The sequence below is a fragment of the Oreochromis aureus genome, linkage group 16, assembly GCF_013358895.1.
Source record: "Oreochromis aureus strain Israel breed Guangdong linkage group 16, ZZ_aureus, whole genome shotgun sequence".
NCBI lineage: Eukaryota > Metazoa > Chordata > Actinopteri > Cichliformes > Cichlidae > Oreochromis > Oreochromis aureus.
In genome coordinates this window covers 9000182-9009946 of record NC_052957.1, presented here as the reverse complement: position 1 = coordinate 9009946, position 9765 = coordinate 9000182, and the positions used below count along the sequence as shown (strand labels likewise).

Here is a 9765-nt window from a genome sequence, read left to right as displayed (position 1 = left end):
TTGATGAATTTTTATTTGTACTTGAGGTTGCAGCTGTCATCAAATCATCAGAAAAAAAACAGTTTGCTCTCTCTCAGCTTGTTGAGGCCCTTTCTTTCACTCCCCTTTCAAACTTGTAATGAAACCATCAACTCAGCCTTGTTTGTTTTTAAAAATAATGAAGCACAAAAACTGTTTACCCCTTAGACCACCCAGCGGTGCGGTGCAGGGGAAAGTGGATGCCTAGTGTGGGCAAAAGGGGCCCTGAAGAAGCCTGGAAGCAGGAATATTCTCCTGTTCAGTTTAAATTTTTCAGCTTATTAACAGCAAATTATTACTTTTACTGATGAATACATAGTTTCAAACTAAGATAAAATAGCTACTAAGTACTTTGCAGCAGTTTCTACTAAGAGAAAATGAGCAACACTGATAAATAGTGAGATAACACCGAAAGGGCAACTTTTTCCAGTCTTTAAATAAAGTTGTTTTTTATTTAAAAAAGTTTACCTGTAGTTTATGTTCAGTTGCTGTCTGACCACAACTTTCTCTCAATCAAAAATCAGTCAGACAGCTAGTGGTTTGTAGACATCTAAACTTAAGTGTATGTATAGACCCATTTTCGACTTTTTTACAGCATACTGAAGACATAAAATCCTTTGCCGGGAATCAGATTTAGACAGAGTTGGCAAAAGTACAGTCATTCTATACTTAAGTAGAAGTACAAAGTAGAAGCACTACAAAAGGTAACATAGTAACCCAAAAATCAGTTGTAATGTGTGTGGGAAAGATTCATAACTCACAATAATTTCTATTGAGAGCTCCAGTAGATTTTTTTTAATGTACAGGCTGTGATCAGCTGACCTGCTGCTCTTTGTGGATGTACACAACTTAATTCAACCAGATGTCAGCAGATGTTTCATGTTTCCTGGCTGATTTCCATCCTCCACACTGACAGTACACTGTTTATATTAGACTGTATAAATCTGGATGAAGGTCTAATTCAGTCAACAGATCTAAGTATCATCAGCTAAAATTCATATGAATCTCTGCTATACTTGATGTAACCTAACTCTGACCAGTCATGCACCGTTCTTTGCTGTACTCTGATGGATTTAAAGTAATCTAACCTGTTTATCCTGCACTAACCTGCAGAGGATTTTCATGCAACCTTTAAATAACACTGTTAGTCTACCTCTGTTTTGCAAAAGGTTTCACAATATGAAAAAAAGAATGTCACATGTACAGACCCAATATCTGATTCTAAAACATGAGAACTTACATGTAAACTTTGAATTTACAGTTTATCAAATCCCACCGAGCAGTCCTTACCTATAAATCTAACCTTTCTTCTTCCTCTCCTATCCTGTCTTTCTTATCTTTCTCCATCTCTGAGCGAGGTTAGCTCTCTTTCTTTTCTAGATCTTAAGCTAGCAACACACTGTGTGACAAACTGCACACAAACAGTCTGTGTTTGCTGACGTTGCTTGAGCTGACAGAAGCGCTGCATTTGAAATGACCTGCCACTTAAAAAAGTCACTCTCTTTATGTTTGCTTGTCTTCAGTGTAGCTCGATGCCGAAGTACCGCAACTTACAGACACCTTCAGAAAAACCCAAAACGTCCCACTTTTGACCCCTGACTTTGGCACACGTCATCTCTTTTTGTGTGACATTCTCTGGTGATTAATAAATGAACAGGACCGCCTGTCATGAAATTGGTTTGATGTCTGGAGGCTCGCGGTGACGAAATAATAACTCCCCTCAAATGTGTTAAACCAAAAGTAATGAGCCTGTTTTGAAAATGTAAGGAGTAGAAAGTACAGATATTTGTTTAAAAATGTAGAGAGTAAAAGTATAAAGTTCTTCCTGTCTGCCTGTCTCTTTTACAGTCTGATTATTGCATATAGAAACACAAAAGGATGGAAAAAATTGTGGCAGACCTTCCCATTGTGAATTCTTCTCTCAGATTTATTTCCATCTGCCTTCTGTAGCTCTCGCTATGCTGCTGTGTTAAATCAAAAAGTGAATTTGTTTGCAGTTGCAGTGTTTTGGGGTTTTTTTAATGAAGGCTGGGGGAAAAAAACACTTGAGTGCTCAACTAGTTAATGCCACAGCTGTGAGCTCCCACACAAAACTTCCTGTACTTTTAGAAAGTACTTCTCAGGTTTATATTTATTTAGACCCTGCTTCCTGCTGTGGTAATGCAGGTAGAGGAGGAGTCCATTTAAAGGGTCATGCTCCCCTAGGAAAATTACAGCTATAACCAATTACAATGACTAAAAGCTCAAACAGCAGTATGTTTGCCAGAAACTCTGTTTCAAAGATGACAGGAAAGTTTATCCATCTTCACAGTTCACATATAAACCTGATTCATCTCTCTATGTATACTGCATATTTGTATATAAGAGCAGAGCAATGTTTTTAATAAGATGATAAGATGACCTTTATTAGTCCCACAGGTGGGAAATTTGTTACTTTTAATTCCGTTTCTGTTTTACCCTACAGTAATTATACAAACAAACTCTAAACTTCCTTCATTTAAAAAAAATATATACATATATGTTTCCATCTCTCATCATATATCATATGAAGGAAGTGAAGACACTAGAAGATGATATCTGTGGCCTTTGAAAGCAGCTCTAGCTGTGAATTATGGGCACATTGACTCACTTTAGAGCTGTTTAGTGGGCAGAGTGAATAAGGCTGATATACAGTAAACAAGACGAATGGAGCAATCTCAGCATTGCACCAGCTCAGAGAGAAAATGCTCAAAAGAAACCCACAGTGTTCACTTTGAGTGCATTGTATGTTTTCTATGTGTTTATGTTAGGTTTGTGTGGAGTAGCATCAGCAAGGGACTGTTTCTATTAATGCATCATGTTCCTCTGCACACCGACTCTTCATCCTCTTCAGTTACTTCAGCTGTGGCGCAGCGACCCGAGCTCTGTACAGCAACACCAACATCACACACAGACAATAAGGGAGCTATAATCAATTGTTTGTGCCACACATTTGTCATTTTAATGAGCAAAAGTCGTCAAAGACAGCGTCGAAGTTACCATTCACGGGTGCAGCCCGCACACCCATGCGTACACACACCTCATTAGGGAAACACATTTTAACCTTGTGAATTTCAGCTTTTGTCATAACAATTAATGTGTTACCAGGGAAAGTGGAATTTAAAAATAGAATTTGTTTTATTGCAGAAATGAAAAAAGAAGGACAGCAGAGAACCAAATTAAAAAGAAAGAAGACAAATTATCATTACTGCATCTTCCCTTCACAGATAGCATTTCTAAATGGCACCACGTCAATAGTGTTTATGGAAACAAATAACATCTTCATAATAAATTGGTGTATATGTACCAAGGGACCACAAGACATGTGGTGAAAATAAATGCAGAATGCAAGTTAGTTGAGTAAAATGTCAGAATGATCAATTAAAAAACAAAAACAATTGTATAAAATTTTTAAAAAGTCAAAACAACTGTGATGTTGAATTTATGAGATATGCTGAAAAAACAACTGTAAATGAGAACGAGAAGAAAATCAAAGTTAATAGCATGAGGATGAAAACACAAGAGACAAAGTTTAAAAGACGATGAAAAGAGATAATCATGAGATAAAAATGAAAATTGGATTTGATATTTATGCAATAAGTTAAAATTACAAGACAAAATATGATGTTGGACAATTATGAGGACATGAAATAGGACAAAATTATTGAATACAAGATTGAATCTTGTATTTATACTTTCTAACTCTAACTATAAAATCATAATTACCACTTTGAACTCAAAATTAGAAGATTTAAAAAGGGTGAAATTCGAAGGGAATTTATCTGATAAAGTTATGAAATAGTTGAACTTGTATGGTAGACAAGGTGTGACCAAAGTTGTGTAAAAAAAGTGCTGTATCAAAATAACATGAAATATATGTGATATGTCAAAATTTTTACGTCAAGAGTAAACATTAAAGCATGAGGAAAAGTCAGTTATATAAATAAAATGTCAGTTAAGTTCGAACGTCAAATTTACGACATAATTAAATTGCAATTAGTTTTTTTGTTTTTTCAATGATGAAAAACTTTTTTCTCTGCATTTTTATTAATGGCCATAATGGGCTTCCATACTCTGTTCAGTTAATATATATAAGGCCTTTTTGTTGGTCTGCCTTTCTTTTCCTTCTTGCATGGTTTCATTTCTGCTGATCCAAGCACAAAAACCCAACAGCCGACATGCCCGAGTAGAGAAACACAAAAAGGAGAAGAAGACGAGGTATTCCCCATTAAGCGATGACAGCATAAAGCCGGCAGATGCAGGAGGACCAGAATCTATCTGCCTTAATGAACAGACACAGCACTTTCAGTCTCAGCTTGCAATTATTCTCACTTTCCTCTTCATTTTCACGCTTTTCCTCCATTTGTTTTTGCAGTTCATCACATGCAGTGGTTTGTTCCCCGTTCGCCTTTTAGCTAGCAACCCCCCTCTCCTATTATTGTCCCAGCAGAACATGATTTATTTGTTGTGGCATGCAGTCTAGCATAGCATGAGCATTTGGTCACACATTTCACATTTAAACCAGTGTTTACTATCAAGAGGCCAATTATTGCAAATGCTAAACTAGACGTAAAGGATGTCATATCTGACTCTCCCGACATGTTTACTGAACCTTTGTTAGAAAATTTCAGCCTCCGTCTGATGCACGGGTAGAGGTCATCGCTGCTTACTGAGACGTTTTGGCAAACCACCATGCAGTGGGCTGTGCGGGGGCTGGCTTACCTTTGATGCCGGCTCCATTTTCTCACACAATATAATAAAAAAAGCGCACATAAGCTCACACGCTGACCTCAGGAATGACTCATGCTTACACCCCGTGCAGAGTATAACGCAGCTTCGATTTGTTAATCACCCCTAAATGACCCTGGCTTACTTTCCTGGTTTGTGAACAGTGCACAGTGTTGGGGATTGCCTTCACATATCACTAAATATACAGTACAGTATATCCAGACACATATGTAATGTCATGTGTTTTTGTATTTTGAGAATAAAATTTCTGTTTTCTTCTCGTCCCAGAGCCAGCTTGCATTTTCATATAATTAAAACTCAGTAGTTGAGCTGATTTCAGGCTCCACGGCAATTTTCTCTTTAACAATTGGAGGTAAAGTTGGAAAACAAAATGATTTGGGGGCGTGAGTGCCTTACAGTACTCTGCAAAAGTCTTGAATCTCCCATTTCTTCGTACTCCCCTAGGAAAATGCAAAATAAGTCAAGCGATTTGTTCAGAATACAAACATATATGGAAATACAGTATATATAAAAAATATATATATATATATATTATATAAAAAATACACTGTTTTTGTATAAAAAATACAAAAACAGTGTTTCTGCAATTCTAACCAGTTTGATATGACCGCCTTTATTCGACGCAGCATGAACTCTCTCAGCCAGCTTGCTTGTCATTTCTTAAAGTAGTCTTCAGGAATAAATCTCCAGGCTACTTGAAGGACAGTCTTTGGATGTCTCTGACAATAAGAGAGAGAAAGTCTAAATATAGAATTAAAAGCCACATGTATGTTATGTTGAGGTCCTTCATAATTCCATCCATTTTGACAAGATTACAAAACACTGTGTTTTATGCTCATATGGAACTCGGCTGAGGGAGGAGCAGCCATGTGTTGTGACCAGTTAGAAGTAAGAGGAGACAAGACAAAAGACGTACTGTGGAAGAGACCCAGAGATGAATAAGAACTAGATTAAATGTAGAGTGGTGTATAAACACAGACTGAAAAGAGGCTTCAAGCTAAAGCAAGAGATGCTCAAACCTTTTTCTGCTGCAGAAATACCAAACATTTGTCAGGGTCAAAGCATGCATATCTGCTTTTCTGTCTCTCTTTAACCGTGTACATGTCCATTAGCATGTTTGTCTGCATGAGTTCAGCCACTCTTCCCTGTCAGGATGCTTTAGTCTTCGGAGCCACTCTGATGTGGTAAATCAATCCCACGCACAACATCCAGCATTGCGAGCTGTACTGTTCCCAAGGTACGGTGAACTCAGTCATTCTGAGGGGGATAGTGTTTCCTGTGATCGTGCTCTGAGATGTCCAAACCCGTCGTTAAAAGCTTCCTCTGTGACAGATCTCCTTCCATCAGATTTACAGATTAGATGTTGCACAGTCTTGCCTTTTCTTGGCACTGTCAACAAATGCCTCAAAGGAGCAGCAGTTTAGGACAAGATCAGTGACATCTGCATGTTTATCATGTAGTGTGGCTTTGATTTGCTGCATTTTGAAAATGCTGCATCCTTGAATATTGTTCTCATGCATCTTTTCATCCTTTGGAACAAAATGCACTATGAATGGACTCAGAGGCCATTTTGTACCAGAAAACTTTAAACTAGATTTGATAGAAAACATTTTGGTTTTAGAAAAAAAGGACAAGGCAGAAAACTTTTTTTGTTTAAAGGGGTGACGTAAAGCATAACCTCCACTGAGCACATTGGTAACAGAGGCTTTACAGTTTAGTTTCATTGGCACTGGAAATGAAAAGCACAAGACAAAGTTTTACAAATTTGCTAAAACATTTTGTCTGAATAACTAAACAGGGTTTATTTTAATTTTTATATTTCGTGTTGTATTTTATATGTCTAATACTGTTAACCTGTTAATACTGGATGCCCAGTATTATCAGGTTGAGGTCCGAGAAGCACATCTTGCCACACAGCAGTCATTATGCTTATGCTTTCAGGCAGTTATTTAGTTTATTTTGACACTTCTATCCAAGACCGTTAAAAAATGGGTTGAAATTTTGGTCACTTTGTCCAAAAGAAAGTTTAGTTTAGTTATACCGCTATTCTGCATGTGCTGAGTTACGTGACATTACAGCTTTATTATTATCCAGAGTGACAATAAGATCAGTGTCTCTGGCTTCCATGGCTGTGTGGCTAATTGCAAATCCAGTGAGCAGACTCCAGCAAGTTTAAGATGTTTACTGACAACAAGTGAACTGGGAAGAACTACAGGTTGGAAGGATCTGCAGCTTAATAGTAAGGATAAACAGTCTTACTTGTATTATATGTGAACTGAGTCACGGAGGGGGTGAGAACAGGCGATGAGCTGGGCAAGCCTGGCTGGAGGTTTCCACAGGGAGCTGACGGGTGTATTTCCAAGGAGACAAGAGTGCTACAAGAGCTGAGATTAGGTGACTGGAAGAGATGTGATTACAAACAACAGGTAATGAAGGTGACCTAATATTCATCATCATGAGGATGACACTCTGGCAAAGACATACCCAGCACTTGATTGCCAAATGTGAAGCAGCTGTAGGAATGAGGGAACATGGAGAAGCTCCACCCAGGGGCGGACCCAGGGAGAGAAGGCAGCCTAAGAACTCCACCTAAAGCTAATTTTTCTATGAGCTTTATTCATGCATTATTTCGTGTAATATGAATAAGACATTTATGATAGTAAGACATTTGGCTGTTTGATATTTTAATCTCTTAACACCCACCAGTGAGTCACCAGCAATCCATTAAGGGTTATGGGTAGTTTTTGTTTTACTAAAAATAGGCAAATTTTCTTAAACATTTTAAATTAAGTTTCATATATTTTGGAGTCACATTTTTTCTATTAAAAGCTTTTCCATTTGGCTGTTCAAACAGGCAAAAATTCTATAGCCAAACCCAAATCCTACCCATACACTTAACCCCAATGGGTCCCCAGTGACCCATCAGTAGAAGTTATGCAAGTTCCCATAAAGGCTGGTCTTAACTAATCTGTAATTGTTTGATCTGTTGGGTCCAGTGATATTGAAAAAACCTAAAAAAGTGATCAACTTACATTTAATTACGCCCACTCACATGCTCCATGAAGCCATGCCGGACATTCATGTGGTTGAACCAACTTTCTTATAGTGAGGTCTCCAGTTCTCTTTGAAGAGCTGCAGATATGCCCCAGCGAAGTACTCAGAGAAGTCAGTAACAGCTTCCTGCTGCACATTTTTAAAGTCATAAAACTTTTAGAAAAAATTTAAATTTACTTTTCTGACCTTTTGCCCTAAAGTTCACACACACAGCATCAATATCAAAGCCATGAAAAATAAAAACTTCTGCAAGGGAACAGCACTCTGTTCTCTCGCTCTCTCTCTCTCGCAGACACACACACACACACATACATACACACATTTATTTATTCCATCTCTGAAGTGGATGCATAATTGGAAAGGCTCAGAGGTGATGATGCTCAATTAGCTTGGTTCGTGTGTTTGTGCCAGGGTGAATTGAGTGACGAGTCACGGTGACCAGATCTCATCAGCTGAGCGAGGAGTCATGTGGTGTCAGTGACAGGAGGGCCTGACCCCCACCCACCCACCATGCCCACCCATCACCGCATTACAGAGCTCACTGCAGACACACATTCAGCCTGCGTGGGTTACGAAAAGTTTCATAACACAACTTATTATTTTATTCATGAGCCGTCTGGGCCTCATTAACTAAAGCCATCTATAGGCTCAAACCTTCAGACAAACAGGCCTTACCTTCAGACGCAATGTTAATGATTCAGATGTCCGATAAACAGGGAGAACCCTCCAAGACTTAAATATGAAACCAATGGGAAAGGACCAAAAACTGTAGTTCCTCTAATGTCCACATGGGGCACATGGGATTTCACCGAGCTCCGATGACAGCAAGGACCTGTAGACGGAGGAACATTTTCAAATAAAACTAAACTAAAAATCAAAACTACATGTGAAAAAAATTATTTTAGTTAACTATAATAAAAATACTTGAAACATTTTTGTGAACTTGAAAAATAAAATTAAAAACACATGAAATATCCTTAATTTTAACATTTGTTAGTTTGGTAAAGGTTTTTTACAACTTGGCTGATGGAGCATTGATGGATGTGTTTATTGAGATTCTACATATCTCCAAGACTGTGAGTCAAATCTTTTCAAAAATGTGCATGTTTTTTTATGTTCAGATCCTGTATTGATTTTTCTAAATCTTGCCTCTGGCTTATGCCCTCCATACAATAACAACTAAAAACACTAAAACTGGCAGTGAAACGAATAAAAACTAAGCTAACACGAAACATTTTTAAACAATAAAAACTAAACTGAAACAAGAAAATCCACTCTGGAAACGAACTAAAATTAAACTAAATTAAAAACAAAAGGACAAAATTATAATAAAAACTAATTCGAAAATCTAAAACTGATACAGACAATGGTAAAGGGTTAAGGGCTCTTAGAAACCCTTTAGCATTCATCAAGAAATATGACCTTGGAACATATACCAAACCTCAGCATCAGTTGATGGAGGCAGTGAAAAGACCCCAATACCTTTTTCTAATTTTCTTCTGGGACTGTGATAAATCATCTCTGATAAGATAACTGTAAACCTACAGAGAAAAATAATATAATTTGATTGGGAATGGCAACTGCTTAAATCTATTTGCACATGTTGGAGTCTGACTGCGATCCATAATACGAGTGGATGACACAAACACTCACATTTATTGACCATTTATTTGTGTGACATAAAGGCTGATTTTGTATCTCAAACCAAAAATCAGAAAGAATCATTTTTTGGGGGAAACCATCCTCAAATTATTTTACCACGAAGACTGCAGTCGAACTGTTTGGGCTTGTTTACCTGCAAAAAAAGACCACTTGAAAAACATACAAAAAAACCTATACTTTTATTTCTATAGATTTGTCAGTTTACTCAAAAAAATAAAGAAATAAAGGCCACAAACCAACGGGGAGGTTTGAAACACAGGCTTT

At 37.5% G+C, this 9765-nt stretch overlaps 1 long non-coding RNA gene across 1 annotated transcript; it reads right to left on the bottom strand.

Annotated features, from left to right (window-relative positions):
- Nucleotides 1-4053: 4053 nt before the first annotated feature.
- Nucleotides 4054-7184, bottom strand: LOC120433747. Its single transcript, XR_005608734.1, has 3 exons — nt 7045-7184; nt 5380-5504; nt 4054-5225 (listed from the first exon to the last, which is right to left on the bottom strand). It is a non-coding gene; the product is annotated as an uncharacterized LOC120433747 (long non-coding RNA).
- Nucleotides 7185-9765: the final 2581 nt, after the last annotated feature.